Raw genomic sequence first — 15,560 nt, 5'->3', positions numbered from 1 at the left:
ATATTGAGAAAAATACTTTTAGAATATATCATTTAAATTAAGGATTTTTTTAGAAATATGGGGATGGGGTGGGGAATGCATCCTGATTTGCAGTATGAGTAATTCTTCAGCAATTACAAAATTATGGTAATTAAATACTTAGTAGTTTGCAATTTTCTTTTGTGTCTATAATTAGAAAATAGTGGACTTTAAAATACTTTTTATAATAGATCTTAAATAAGTTATTGTTCCACACTTATTGACCCTTATTTAAAGCTCTGTGAAGTCAATGGACATTGACTTCAGTGGGCTTTGAGTGATACCCTTAAACTATATAGTAGATTACTTCATGTCAAAGACTACCACATGTCAAAGAGTACATAGTGCTGACATGTGAAACGAGGAGTTTGCTAATCAAGTTTGTATAGTAGTGTATGTGAGTGTCATCAGTTCCTCAAACCCAGTATAGATTTGGTTTGGCTTTGTGCATGACTTTAGCTTCTTTCAAAGGCTTAGATCAGCAATTAAAAATTGTTCTTGTTTTATTCCTAAAATAGACTTATTGACCCAATAAAAATAGATCATTCTCTGTGGTCAGGAAATTGACATGTCTAATGTATATGAGGAAGAAGGACTGCAGCAGTCTGCATTTGCTGAAGGTCTGCATTTCAGCAATGCATGGCTATTTCAAGTCATACAGATTAATGGACCCCCCAGTGGAAATAATAATTATCATAAATTCAGTTATCATTTGCCCATTTATAGATGTGTGTGTATTAAAATTTCTTTTTAGAAGGTAGAAAAAATGAAAGCTTTTGGGAGCCTACTTCCTAAGTTGTTATTTATTTGTATTTTTGTTAATTTAAGGGTGAAATTTAGTGCTTAGGAAAATGAGGCTAAAGCACTGGCTATATCCAGGTAGATACAGTGCAATGAAGGCAAGTATTTTTGAGATTTAATTGAATAAGTTCACAGTTCTTCAGAAACTGTCTGAGTCACAATATGTATAAAGCAATATATAAACGCAGAATCTTGGATGAACTGTAGGACTATGATTTATCCTAACCTTTGATGTACTCTTCAGTAGATAATGAAAGTGATTTTATCCAAATTTATTCTCAGAAATTCCAACATACAGTGGACTCTAGTTTGCTTAAATTTTGGAAATTGTGGGGCAACTGCCATTATAGTGCATTAATTATTAAACTTTAAAATGAAATTAGGCTATTTTTTGGACGTTGAAAGTAACTTTTCTTTGTTAGGATTACATACTTACCCTTTGAAATTAGACAGATTTCAGAATAAGTAGAAGCACAACCAGATCAAACTACTAAATTTATGTATTATGTCATGAACACCTCCAAAACAAGAGTAGCATGATAAAGTCTCAAATGGTATAATGCAAGGATTACAGACAGTAAGGGAGATTTTTTGTCATATTCACAAAATCTTGAACTGAACCCCGTGAAAAGTGGGTGACATTGCAATGAAAATTATACTCTACTGACTTTTGAATTCTGCTGCCACTTTTAAAAACAGGATTTAGACAGTGGCATGTCACCTGCCTCCAGTAATTTTTGTTAGCATTAGTCAATAGGTGATGACAGAACAAGATGCAATGCACTTTTGGTCGTCTATAAATGTAGCATTTGACATTTGAGTGAATGCTTTCTCTGATCCAAATTTTAAGATGACTTGTCTAGCTACACAGAACAATTGTATTGCTCAAATTCTGGTAATTTAATCTTTAATATTAATGGATCATTCTGACATAAATAGAATTGGAATTGAAACCTGTCAGGTATTCATGTGTCAGATTTAACTGGAATCTCGGTAACCTGCAGTGTTTTGGTTGGTTAGGTTTTAATCAGGATTTGTATTGGATTTTCATTTGGATTTTCCATGGAAGCAGCACTTTGAAAGCTATCTTAGTTTTTAATTGTTATTACTTCAAATATTTACCATTTAATTTCAACTGGTGCGAAGCAATGCAGTTATAACTAATTACTTTGGATTTACTTTCATTTTAAAGTTTGAGAAGATAATTTTCAGTACAGTAATGTAAAACCTTCTGATACCTTTGATACAGTCTCTGTGCAAGATAGCAACACTAATGAAAATAAGGAACCTTTCATGTTTCAGCAAGTGGAAGAAGGCTGAATCTCCTGCAGCCAGAGTAAATATCGGTAATGAAATGCAACTTCCCAAATTGGTGGGTTAGATGTCTCTTTCTACTTTTTCGGGTTAGCATAAAACAGAGAATTGAAACACTAGCGCAAGTGGGTTGGTTTTCTTTATAATCAACTGCACAGTATATTACCAGCCTGCATGAATGTCAGATGTAGATGGAGTTTTGTTTGCATTATTAGATGTGGTGTCAGCTGTGCCGACTGGGGTGGGGTGGAAGAAAAGTTAGCAGACTAGCTATGAAAATGCAGTATGAAAAGATTTGCTAATTCGTAAGATCTGGAGAACGAGAAATAACTTCTGAGTCTTTTCCCCCTGCCCTTGCAGCTTTCTTTACAAAGAAACCCTACTCATTTGTGCAATCTTGTCCAACAAACATCAATTGTTTCTCTAATGTGGTCATTAAAAAGACATTCTTTTAACAGAAATTGCACACCGCTTTTCTCAAGAGGACATATTATTTTTCTTTCCAACATGATTTTTATATTGTGACTATAGGCATTGCCATACTGGATCAGACTCCTGGTCTATCAAGCACAGTATTTTGATTCTGACAGTGACCAGTAGGTACCAGATACTTCATAGGCATGTGCAAGAAACCACATAATAGAAAATTGTGGAATAACTTTCTCTCCTGACCTCTATTAGGCCTGGTCTACATTAGAAAATTAGATTAGTTTAAGTACATCAGTCAGGGGTATGTAAAATCCTCACCCCTGAGCAGTGTAGTTAAGATGACCTAACTCCCTGTGTTAGGTAAATGTTAGGTAAATGGAAGATTTTTTCTGTCAACCTAGGCACCACCTCTCGGGAAGGTGTATTACCTACGCTGATGGGAGAAACACTCCCCCACCATTGTTTTCTGTAGTGTCTACACTTAAGTGAAGACAAGCCCTTAGGTAGTTGTCTGCTTATGCCCTGAATCATGAAGGTTTATATTTTCTAAAATATTATTCATCCTATCTCATTTCATTACAACTGTTGTCACTGTGCATACATGCAATTTTATGAATTCTACAAAATTATTGGCCTCAGTGATCTCTTGTGGCAGTGTGTTCCACAAGTTAATTATCAGTTGTGTAAAAAACTATTCATTTTTATCAATTTTATGTTTGTTTTCTTTAAACCACACTGAATATCCCATTGTTCTTGTATTATGAGAGACAGTAAATAAAGGTGCTCAATTTACCTTTTCTATCCTTATTTTTATACCTTTATCATGTGGCCTCATATTTATTTCTTCTCTGAACTACATTCACAGCCTTTCCAATCTTTCCTCATAGATAAAGTCTTGTTGTGCATCTAATAACTTTTGTTGCCTGTCTCTGAACTTTAATATCTGCTTGATGTTTTCTGAGATGGGGGTGACCAGAACTGAACACAGTATTCCAGTTGAGGGCATCACAATATTTTCAGTATTATTTTCTATCCCATTTTTTACACATGCTGTCATTAGGGCAATACTTTTCATTGACATGTCTGTAATGATGCCCATGTCTTTTTCTGTGGGGCTAATTTAGAACCCGACAGTGTGTATGATTAGTTCAAATAAATCCTTCTGATGTGCACAATCCTGCTTTTGTAAACAAAACATTTCATCTTTCAACTTGTTGTCTAGTAAAATAGCTTTGGTAGGCCCATCTGAAGTTCCTCACAGTCCTCTCTAGTCACAATTAAACAAAATAATTTATATTTATATAAAATTATAATTTGCTTTATATATATATATATATATATTAGCACCTTTCATCCAAGGACAAGGAAGCAAAGTATAACCATTCTTTAAGTCTCACAATGAGCTTTTCAGAGGATAGCTGTGGCCCACTAGGTTGAACATAGGACTGGGAGTTAAGAGACTTAAGTTCTGTTTCTGTCTCTACCACTGACTTAGTCTAGTCACTCAGGGTATGTCTACACTACGGAATAAGGTCGAATTTATAGAAGTTTTTTAGAAATCGGTTTTATATATTCGAGTGTGTGTGTCCCCACAGAAAATGCTCTAAGTTCATTAACTCGGTGGAGTGCTTCCAGAGTACCGAGGCAAGCGTTGACTTCCGGAGTGTTGCACTGTGGATAGCTATCCCACAGTTCCCGCAGTCTCCGCTGCCCATTGGAATTCTGGGTTGAGATCCCAATGCCTGATGGGGCTAAAACATTGTCGCGGGTGGTTCTGGGTACATATCGTCAGGCCCCCTTCCCTCCCTCCCTCCATGAAAGCAAGGGCAGACAATCGTTTCGTGCCTTTTTTCCTGAGTTACCTGTGCAGACGCCATACCACGGCAAGCATGGAGCCCGCTCAGGTAACCGTCACCGTATGTCTCCTGGGTGCTGGCAGACGCGGTACGGCATTGCTACACAGTAGCAGCAACCCATTGCCTTCTGGCAGCAGACGGTGCAGTATGACTGGTAGCCATCCTCGTCGTGTCCGAGGTGCTCCTGGCCACGTCGGCTGGGAGCGCCTGGGCAGACATGGGCGCAGGGACTAAATTTGGAGTGACTTGACCAGGTCATTCTCTTTAGTCCTGCAGTCAGTCCTATTGAACCGTCTTATGGTGAGCAGGCAGGCGATATGGATTGCTAGCAGTCGTACTGTACCATCTTCTGCCAGGCAGGCAAGAGATGAGGATGGCTAGCAGTTGTATTGTACCATCTTCTGCCGGGCAGGCAAGAGATGAGGATGGCTAGCAGTCGTACTGTACCATCTTCTGCCGAGCAGCCATGAGATGTGGATGGCATGCAGTCCTTCTGCACCATCTGCTGCCAGCCAAAGATGTAAAAGATAGATGGAGTGGATCAAAACAAGAAATAGACCAGATTTGTTTTGTACTCATTTGCTTCCCCCCCTCCCCTGTCTAGGGGACTCATTCCTCTAGGTCACACTGCAGTCACTCACAGAGAAGGTGCAGCGAGGTAAATCTAGCCATGTATCAATCAGAGGACAAGCTAACCTCCTTGTTCCAATAAGAACAATAACGTAGGTGCACCATTTCTTATTGGAACCCTCCGTGAAGTCCTGCCTGAAATACTCCTTGATGTAAAGACACCCCCTTTGTTGATTTTAGCTCCCTGAAGCCAACCCTGTAAGCCGTGTCGTCAGTCGCCCCTCCCTCCGTCAGAGCAACGGCAGACAATCGTTCCGCGCCTTTTTTCTGTGCGGACACCATACCAAGGCAAGCATGGAGGCCGCTCAGCTCACTTTGGCAATTAGGAGCACATTAAACACCACACGCATTATCCAGCAGTATATGCAGCACCGGAACCTGGCAAAGCGATACCGTGCGAGGAGGCGACGTCAGCGGGGTCACGTGAGTGATCAGGACATGGACACAGATTTCTCTGAAAGCATGGGCCCTGCCAATGCATGCATCATGGTGCTAATGGGGCAGGTTCATGCTGTGGAACGCCGATTCTGGGCTCGGGAAACAAGCACAGACTGGTGGGACCGCATAGTGTTGCAGGTCTGGGACGATTCCCAGTGGCTGCGAAACTTTCGCATGCGTAAGGGCACTTTCATGGAACTTTGTGACTTGCTTTCCCCTGCCCCGAGGCGCATGAATACCAAGATGAGAGCAGCCCTCACAGTTGAGAAGTGAGTGGCGATAGCCCTGTGGAAGCTTGCAACGCCAGACAGCTACCAGTCAGTTGGGAATCAATTTGGAGTGGGCAAATCTACTGTTGGGGCTGCTGTGATGCAAGTAGCCCACGCAATCAAAGATCTGCTGATATCAAGGGTAGTGACCCTGGGAAATGTGCAGGTCATAGTGGATGGCTTTGCTGCAATGGGATTCCCTAACTGTGGTGGGGCCATAGACGGAACCCATATCCCTATCTTGGCACCGGAGCACCAAGCCCCCGAGTACATAAACTGCAAGGGGTACTTTTCAATAGTGCTGCAAGCTCTGGTGGATCACAAGTGACGTTTCACCAACATCAACGTGGGATGGCCGGGAAAGGTACATGATGCTCGTATCTTCAGGAACTCTGGTCTGTTTCAAAAGCTGCAGGAAGGGACTTTATTCCCAGACCAGAAAATAACTGTTGGGGATGTTGAAATGCCTATATGTATCCTTGGGGACCCAGCCTACCCCTTAATGCCATGGCTCATGAAGCCGTACACAGGCAGCCTGGACAGTAGTCAGGAGCTGTTCAACTACAGGCTGAGCAAGTGCAGAATGGTGGTAGAATGTGCATTTGGACGTTTAAAGGCGCGCTGGCGCAGTTTACTGACTCGCTTAGACCTCAGCGAAACCAATATTCCCACTGTTATTACTGTTTGCTGTGTGCTCCACAATATCTGTGAGAGTAAGGGGGAGACATTTATGGCGGGGTGGGAGGTTGAGGCAAATCGCCTGGCTGCTGGTTACGCGCAGCCAGACACCAGGGCGGTTAGAAGAGCAAAGGAGGGCGCGGTACGCATCAGAGAAGCTTTGAAAACCAGTTTCATGACTGGCCAGGCTACGGTGTGAAAGTTCTGTTTGTTTCTCCTTGATGAAACCCCCCGCCCCTTGGTTCACTCTACTTCCCTGTAAGCTAACCACCTCCCCTCCTCCCTTCGATCACTGCTTGCAGAGGCAATAAAGTCATTGTTGCTTCACATTCATGCATTCTTTATTCATTCATCACACAAATAGGGGGATGACTACCAAGGTAGCCCAGGAGGGGTGGTGGAGGAGGGAAGGAAAATGCCACACAGCACTTTAAAAGTTTACAACTTTAAAATTTATTGAATGCCAGCCTTCTTTTTTTTGGGCAATCCTCTGTAGTGGAGTGGCTGGTTGGCCGGTGGCCCCCCCACCGCGTTCTTGGGCATCTGGGTGTGGAGGCTATGGAACTTGGGGAGGAGGGCAGTTGGTTACACAGGGGCTGTAGTGGCAGTCTGTGATCCAGCTGCCTTTGCCGCAGCTCAACCATACACTGGAGCATACTGGTTTGGTCCTCCAGCAGCCTTAGCATTGAATCCTGCCTCCTCTCATCACGCTGCCACCACATTTGAGCTTCAGCTCTGTCTTCAGCCCACCACTTACTCTCTTCAGCCCGCCACTTACTCTCTTCAGCCCGCCACCTCTCCTCCCGGTCATTTTGTGCTTTCCTGCACTCTGACATTATTTGCCTCCACGCATTCGTCTGTGCTCTGTCAGTGCGGGAGGACAGCATGAGCTCGGAGAACATTTCATCTCGAGTGCTTTTTTTTTTTCTTTCTAAGCTTCACTAGCCTCTGGGAAGGAGAAGATCCTGTGATCATTGAAACACATGCAGCTGGTGGAGAAAAAAAAAAGGTACAGCGGTATTTCAAAAGACACATTTTATAAAACAGTGGCTACACTCTTTCAGGGTAAACCTTGCTGTTAACATTACATACATAGCACATGTGCTTTCGTTACAAGGTCGCATTTTGCCTCCCCCCACCACGTGGCTACCCCCTCAACCCTCTCTGTGGCTAACAGCGGGGAACATTTCTGTTTAGCCACAGGCAAACAGCCCAGCAGGAATGGGCTCCTCTGAGTGTCCCCTGAAGAAAAGCACTCTATTTCAACCAGGTGACCATGAATTATATCTCACTCTCCTGAGGATAACACAGAGAGATAAAGAACGGATGTTGTTTGAACGCCAGCAAACATACACTGCAATGCTTTGTTGTACAATGATTCCCGAGTATGTGTTACTGGCCTGGAGTGGTAAAGTGTCCTACCATGAAGGACGCAATAAGGCTGCCCTCTCCAGAAACCTTTTGCAAAGGCTTTGGGAGTACATCCAGGAGAACCGCGAATGCCAGGGCAAAGTAATCCTTTCACATGCTTGCTTTTAAACCATGTATAGTATTTTAAAAGGTACACTCACCGGAGGTCCCTTCTCCGCCTGCTGGGTCCAGGAGGCAGCCTTGGGTGGGTTCGGGGGGTACTGGCTCCAGGTCCAGGGTGAGAAACAGTTCCTGGCTGTCAGGAAAACCGGTTTCTCCGCTTGCTTGCTGTGAGCTATCTACAACCTCCTCATCATCATCATCTTCTTCGTCCCCAAAACCTGCTTCCGTATTGCCTCCATCTCCATTGAAGGAGTCAAACAACACGGCTGGGGTAGTGGTGGGTGAACCCCCTAAAATGGCATGCAGCTCATCATAGAAGCTGCATGTTTGGGGCTCTGACCCGGAGCGGCCGTTCGCCTCTCTGGTTTTCTGGTAGGCTTGCCTCAGCTTCTTCAGTTTCACGCGGCACTGCTTCGGGTCCCTGTTATGGCCTCTGTCCTTCATGTCCTGGGAGATTTTGACAAAGGTTTTGGCATTTCGAAAACTGGAACGGAGTTCTGATAGCACGGATTCCTCTCCCCATACAGCGATCAGATCCCGTACCTCCCGTTCGGTCCATGCTGGAGCTCTTTTCCGATTCTGGGACTCCATCATGGTCACCTGCAGCTTGCCACGCTGGCCAAACAGGAAATGAAATTCAAAAGTTCGCAGTTCTTTTCCTGTCTACCTGGCCAGTGCATCTGAGTTGAGAGTGCTGTCCAGAGCGGTCACAATGGAGCACTGTGGGATAGCTCCCGGAGGCCAATACCGTCAAATTGTGTCCACAGTACCCCAAATTCGAGCCGGCAAGGCTGATTTAAGCGCTAATCCACTTGTCAGGGGTGGAGTAAGGAAATCGATTTTAAGAGCCCTTTAAGTCAAAATAAAGGGCTTCATCGTGTGGACGGGTGCAGGTTTACATTGATTTAATGCTGCTAAATTCAACCTAAAGTCCTAGTGTAGACCAGGGCTCAAACTCTTTGTGTCTCATTGCCAAATCTGTAAAGGTTGGAGAATAGAGATCAGCTGCCTTTATAAAGGGCTTGGATATCTATAGTTGAAAATAAAATAAATTATTTATATATTCATCATTTTAAAGAAGGGGGAAACCAAAGCAAAGGGAGTTTAAGTGACTAGCCTACGGTTCACAGGAAGTGAGTGGTAGAGCATGGAGTAGAACTCAGAACTCCTGACCCTCATTGCTCTTTTATAGTCACTAGACAATTTCCTCCCTCCTAAAAGACAACAGTAGTTAAATGATACTCCAATCGACAGAAGAATAGCTAAAGGACAAGAAAGAACAAGAATAGCTAAAGGACAAGAAAGAAAAATGTATTGTCCAGTTCGAGCAATATGATTTGATTTCTATGATGAGATTACTGGTTCTGTGGATGAAGGGAAACCAGTGGATGTATTGTATCTTGATTTTAGCAAAGCGTTTGACACGGTCTCCCACAGTATTCTTGTCAGCAAGTTAAGGAAGTATGGGCTGGATGAATGCACTATAAGGTGGGTAGAAAGTTGGCTAGATTGTCGGGCTCAACGGGTAGTGATCAATGGCTCCATGTCTAGTTCGCAGCCGGTGTCAAGTGGAGTGCCCCAGGGGTCGGTCCTGGGGCCGGTTTTGTTCAATATCTTCATAAATGATCTGGAGGATGGTGTGGATTGCACTCTCAGCAACTTTGCGGATGATACTAAACTGGGAGGAGTGGTAGATACGCTGGAGGGCAGGGATAGGATACAGAGGGACCTAGACAAATTGGAGGATTGGGCCAAAAGAAATCTGATGAGGTTCAATAAGGATAAGTGCAGGGTCCTGCACTTAGGACGGAAGAATCCAATGCACAGCTACAGACTAGGGACCGAATGGCTAGGCAGCAGTTCTGCGGAAAAGGACCTAGGGGTGACAGTGGACGAGAAGCTGGATATGAGCCAGCAGTGTGCCCTTGTTGCCAAGAAGGCCAATGGCATTTTGGGATGTTTAAGTAGGGGCATAGCGAGCAGATCGAGGGACGTGATGGTTCCCCTCTATTCGACATTGGTGAGGCCTCATCTGGAGTACCGTGTCCAGTTTTGGGCCCCACACTACAAGAAGGATGTGGATAAATTGGAGAGAGTCCAGCGAAGGGCAACAAAAATGATTAGGGGTCTGGAACACATGAGTTATGAGGAGAGGCTGAGGGAACTGGGATTGTTTAGTCTGCGGAAGAGAAGAATGAGGGGGGATTTGATAGCTGCTTTCAACTACCTGAGAGGTAGTTCCAGGGAGGATGGTTCTAGACTATTCTCAGTGGTGGAAGAGGACAGGACAAGGAGTAATGGTCTCAAGTTGCAGGGGGGGAGGTTTAGGTTGGATATTAGGAAAAACTTTTTCACTAGGAGGGTGGTGAAACACTGGAATGCGTTGCCTAGGGAGGTGGTGGAATCTCCTTCCTTAGAAGTTTTTAAGGTCAGGCTTGACAAAGCCCTGGCTGGGATGATTTAATTGCGTATAGGTCCTGCTTTTGAGCAGGGGGTTGGACTAGATGACTTCCTGAGGTCCCTTCCAACCCTGATATTCTATGATTCTATGATTACTGCATTATTTTACCTATGGTGGTTTCAACTTTAGTTCTTAGGTATCAAACTGGTTGTGCAAAATTAGAGATCCATGCTAACAGAGCAAGAAAGGTTAGTTGTGTATAAGGTGAGCAGCCTTTTTTTCCCCATATGAAGTGTTAGGAGATTTCAGGTTATTAGAAAATAAATACCAAGTGCAATCCAGCTTTGCAAAAAGAAAAGGAGGACTAGTGGCACCTTAGAGACTAACCAATTTATTTTAGCATGAGCTTTCGTGAATAAATTGGTTAGTCTCTGAGGTGCCACTAGTACTCCTTTTCTTTTTGCGAATACAGACTAACGCGGCTACTCTAACTCCAGTTTTGTTCATTTAGGGCTCAGTCTGCCATACTTTTTTTTGTAAAGCATTAGTCAGCTTCATGGAGTAGGGTAATAAATATGAGTAAAGGTAGGAGAATGTAGCCACACAGTTTTACATTATTCAGAGGATATTAGTGTAAAATTGTTTTTTAGGAACATTAACCCATTGCAGGCCCAAAGTTAAATATCTTTTATACAAACATTACCAAGCAGAAACTCATGGGGTTGTTCCTAAGAGTTGCTGTACATTTTTGCACTCTTCTTCCCAGACTACTAACATATTTTTAAAAAAACAGCCAACTAACGAAACGAACAAAAACCCTGCATGAATGATCATGTTGACATTTCATTTAATTGCTTCTGAAAAATGCGGCATGCTGTTATTCACATAGATGAACTCCTGACCCAGGTGATCCTAGCATCCTGCCACAAGTGATATTTTGGATCGCAATTACACTTTCTATGATGGAATAAGCTTAGAGACAGTTAATTTTGAGAATGAGCTATTCTGAGACTTGTAAAAAGACAGCCAACTATCTGAGCGAAAGAGAAGAAGATAGTTCAGTTCACATTATAGAATACATAAAAGCCTTTGGTGAAAAGGTCTCAAAGCAGCACTAGCCCCTGCCAGAATAACAGATGCAAAACCTGCAGATGTATCTCCACCTCTATAATGATCAATACCCCCCACAACCCACCTTTCAAGATATATGCGCCCTGCACATGCCTATCACAACATGTGGTGTACCTCATCCAGTGCATTATATGCCCAGATAACAACTGTGTGAGTGAAACCAGACAATCACTATGATTTCGAATGAATTCACACAGAATAATAAAAAAAGACAAAAACACTGAACACTTTTCACAAAATGATCACTCCATATCTAACCCCTCAGTCCTCATCCTCAAAGGAAACCTGCACAACACCTTCAAAAGATGAGGCTCGGAGCTTAAATTCATAACTTTGCTAGACACAAAAAATCATGGTTTACAGTTTATTATAACCTACTATAATCCCCACTGTTTTGTCCTATGACTGCAGTGGTTTTAATGAGCCACTTTGAATGCCCCCTTAGAATATGTGTTAACTACTTATGCCAAACTATCTGTTCCACCTTGTAATTAGCTGTGACACTCGGAGTACCTTCCCCAGATCTGAAGAAGAGCTCTGCGTAGCCAAGCTTGTGTCTTTCACCAACAGCAGCTGGACCGTTACAATATATGAGCTCACTCACCTTGTCTCTCCATTATACTAATGACATCCTACTCCCAATGGCTCTATTTGGGAGTAGATTTTTTGCCCTGTTTTCTCCTTTTTCTTATTTAAAAAACATCTTTGGAATTTTTCCCCTCTACACCTGATTCTTCTGTGAGTTTCTCCACTGTATATCACATTCTATCCAGCCAACAGATAATACTTCATATATATGCACGGTAGCACTTTTTACATTCAAAGCTATGTAGTGTTTGCTGTTAAATAGTTTTTGTTAGTATTTTGCACCAGAAATTAGGCAAGTTGTATCTTGCTTGCTTGCTGCTAATAGCTCTTGTTCAGGGATATTACAGGATAATAGTTTATTCTATATACAGTATTGTATTAGTAGAGAAACATGTCAACAAGATAAGTTGGTTTTATTTTTATAAATAAATAGTGCTATGTGTTTTCATTGTACTTTATATACCTAGTATAAGATACAGGACCAAATGCAGCCTTGCAGTGTGTGGTAATCACTCTCATTAAACCCACTCTGGGGTGCTGGAAGAATTTATATAATATGGGTGCTGAAAGCCACTGAACCAAACGGTAAACACTGTATATGATGGAAACCACTTCAAGCCAGGGGTTGCATCAGTATCCCCACGACCCCTAGTTCCAGCACCTATGAACCTGCCAGGAGTGGACTGTACATGGCTTTTGACTTGTGGAATAGTTATTCTTCTTTGAGTCTCGAGATATAGAAATATCGCATGTGCACTGACAATTGGTAGAATGTACTTCTGAGTGGCAAAATACCATGTGAAGTGCTTTCGGATCAGTCATGGTTTTGGGTTCTCATAGAGTGCATGATTGGGTCTGCTGTTATAAAAAAAATAGATCAGTCTTACTGAATTTGAAATCCACATTCATACCTATAGCTTTGTTTTAATTGGAGATAACACTGCTCTCTTTTTGGTACTTTCTGTCTATTTCTGTTCCGTTTTATTTACATTAGCTCCCTTATGTGCCTAACAAAGGAGCAGAACATTTGGCCTTTCCTTTTAAATTTAAATTATGAAAAAAAAAAAAAAACAATTCTCTCCTTTCCCTGTAAGCACCCTACTTTCTCAAAAAGAAAAATATTTACAGCAATCACTGTACTGTTCTCATAAAAGTCAGTACTATTAATGTCAAGTAATTTTTAACTCCTGGTTCACTACTCTTTAGTCTTCTTTTTATCTTTTGAAGACAAAAGACAGCCCTTTTGCAGCAGAGCTTCATATTATTACTGCATCCATTGCAGGAAAAAGACAGAACAAAGCTATGTATCCCTTGTGTATTCCCATAATCTGTGTTAGAAAGAAGCATGAGTGTGTGTGTGTGTGTGTGTGATCATCAACTATGAGATCTAGAGAGAGCTTCTAAAATACCACTTATTTAGAATAATTTAAAATCTTTTGTCCTGCATAAAAGAGACAATTTATATAATCTGCATTATCCATGACTATCAAATCAGTTTACAGAGTTAACTATTAATAGTCCAAATTGAGAAATGTGGAAACTCAGTCACCAAAAGATTAAGTGACTTGTCCAGCATCATACAGCAAGTTGGTGGTTGAGTGAAGAATTGACACCAAAGTGAAATCCTGGCCCTATTGAAGTCAATGAGAGTTTTGCCATTGACTTCACAAGGACTAAGATTTCACCAAATATCCCGAGTCCCAGTGCACTACACCAACAGCTAGTCCATGGTGCCTCTGACTAATGCAGATTGCATAATTCCCTTTGATGTTATTCTGAGCTCTGAACATGGATTGAAGGCAGAACATGCTCCTAAATTTCCAGACTGAAGGGAGAAGGAACTTTTTTGTCTGAAGAATAATTAACAAGCCTTGCATATAGTCCAGGTTTCCTCCAGTGAAGAGTCTAATGCAGACAGTAAACAGAAATGTATTTTCCCTTAATTCATCGCACTCCATTCAGCATTGTCTATTTTATTGAGTCTTCCTCAGTTGTTTTAGTATTTGTATTTGATGACTGTTTTTGCAGTTTCCTGGACAACATTAGGTCTTTCAGCTCTTTCTAATCTACAAATATAATGAAGTTCCAAAATAAATCCTTTGCACTGGGCAAATCTTCTCCATTTCAGTCACAAATGAGTTTTGTTCTCCCCTGCTGGCTACCAATTCCCATTTTTCCTTTTTCCACTGCAGCCTGTACACCCCCTCTGCCATCTGAAATACTTAATTAGTTTTATCTCTTGCATATAGGTACAATGGCTTTGTTTTGGGGTAAATTATCAGCAGGATTTTTCTTTTTCCTCATGGAACAAAGGTAGATAAAAGTAATAGAAGAAACCATAATTTGTTTGTGTGGGTTCATTTGGTGATTATAAAGTACGATACATTGTACTGCACAGGGAAAAAAAATCAGAGAACATTTTCAAAAAGATGTACTTGTTGAAAGCCCCAAATTGACAATTGCATGCCTAACTGGTCAAGTAATTGAACCTTCATGTACTTTAACATTTCCAACAGATTGTGTTTAAGTGCATACAACCATTACACACATAAATTAGAACCCCAAAACTATTAAGTATTATTACAGAAGTAGGCAGTTCTGGAAATATGCCCATCTATTTTCTATAATAATTATTATTACTACTATTTGCAATTATCTCTAATCAAGATTAAGGCTCCTGTTTAGTTGGTGTGTACAAATATACAAGGAGATGTAATTATTGACCTGAATTATTTACATGCAAATACATGTTCACCTTAATTAGATGTTGTATTTGTTTGTTTTGTTTTTTTTGCAAAGTGCTTTGTTTTTAACTGTTTGTTCTTAGTTTCCTTCAAATAAATTTACTGTTTTTTTTAAAAGGATGTATTAAAGTTTTACAAAATTACAAAGCAATCACCAAAAACAACTGCTGTGACAAAATACATAAAACATATAAGAAAACAACAAGGCCCAATCTTGCATTTCTTTCTCATTCCAAATTTCCGCTGCAGTTATTGAGAATGGTACCCGTGAAACAAAGGCAGCATCAGACCTATTATGTGCAAAAAAAGAAGCAGAAGTTCCACTGCAGAACAATGGAACTCCAGCTTACCAAAAAATATTCTTATAATAAACAACTTCTTTCCTTTTTTGATTCACTTACAAATACTTATTCCAGTACAAACACATTGTTCTCTGAGAAAGAGAGGTACTCAGATTCAAATTATAGTGTACAATCCACAAAATTTGAAAAGACTACCAAAAATGCCCACATAAATCCCAACCAACTTGTATGTTTTCATCATATATACTGAAAGAAATGAGAAAATAAAAGACATTATTATTGTGCTAACGAGTTATACATAGCCACATGGGTTTAACTTTTTACTCTTTCTGAGGAACAAGTCTGAGGGATGTTTCACAAACAAGATACAATTAATGTATAAAGAGCTGTCTTTTATGGACAGATACCTGTAAAAAAAAAAATTAGCA

The 15,560-nt window shown here is 41.2% G+C and overlaps 1 protein-coding gene across 1 annotated transcript in view; it reads left to right on the top strand.

Annotated features, from left to right (window-relative positions):
- The window catches only part of PCDH7 (protocadherin 7), a 380,924-nt gene that overhangs the window by 170,818 nt on the left and 194,546 nt on the right, over positions 1-15,560 (top strand). The gene's annotated exons all lie outside the window — the stretch shown is intronic.

This window comes from Eretmochelys imbricata, chromosome 4 (assembly GCF_965152235.1).
Source record: "Eretmochelys imbricata isolate rEreImb1 chromosome 4, rEreImb1.hap1, whole genome shotgun sequence".
Lineage (NCBI taxonomy): Eukaryota > Metazoa > Chordata > Testudines > Cheloniidae > Eretmochelys > Eretmochelys imbricata.
The sequence above is the reverse complement of the archived record's forward strand: the minus strand, read 5'-3'. Positions and strand labels throughout refer to the sequence as shown.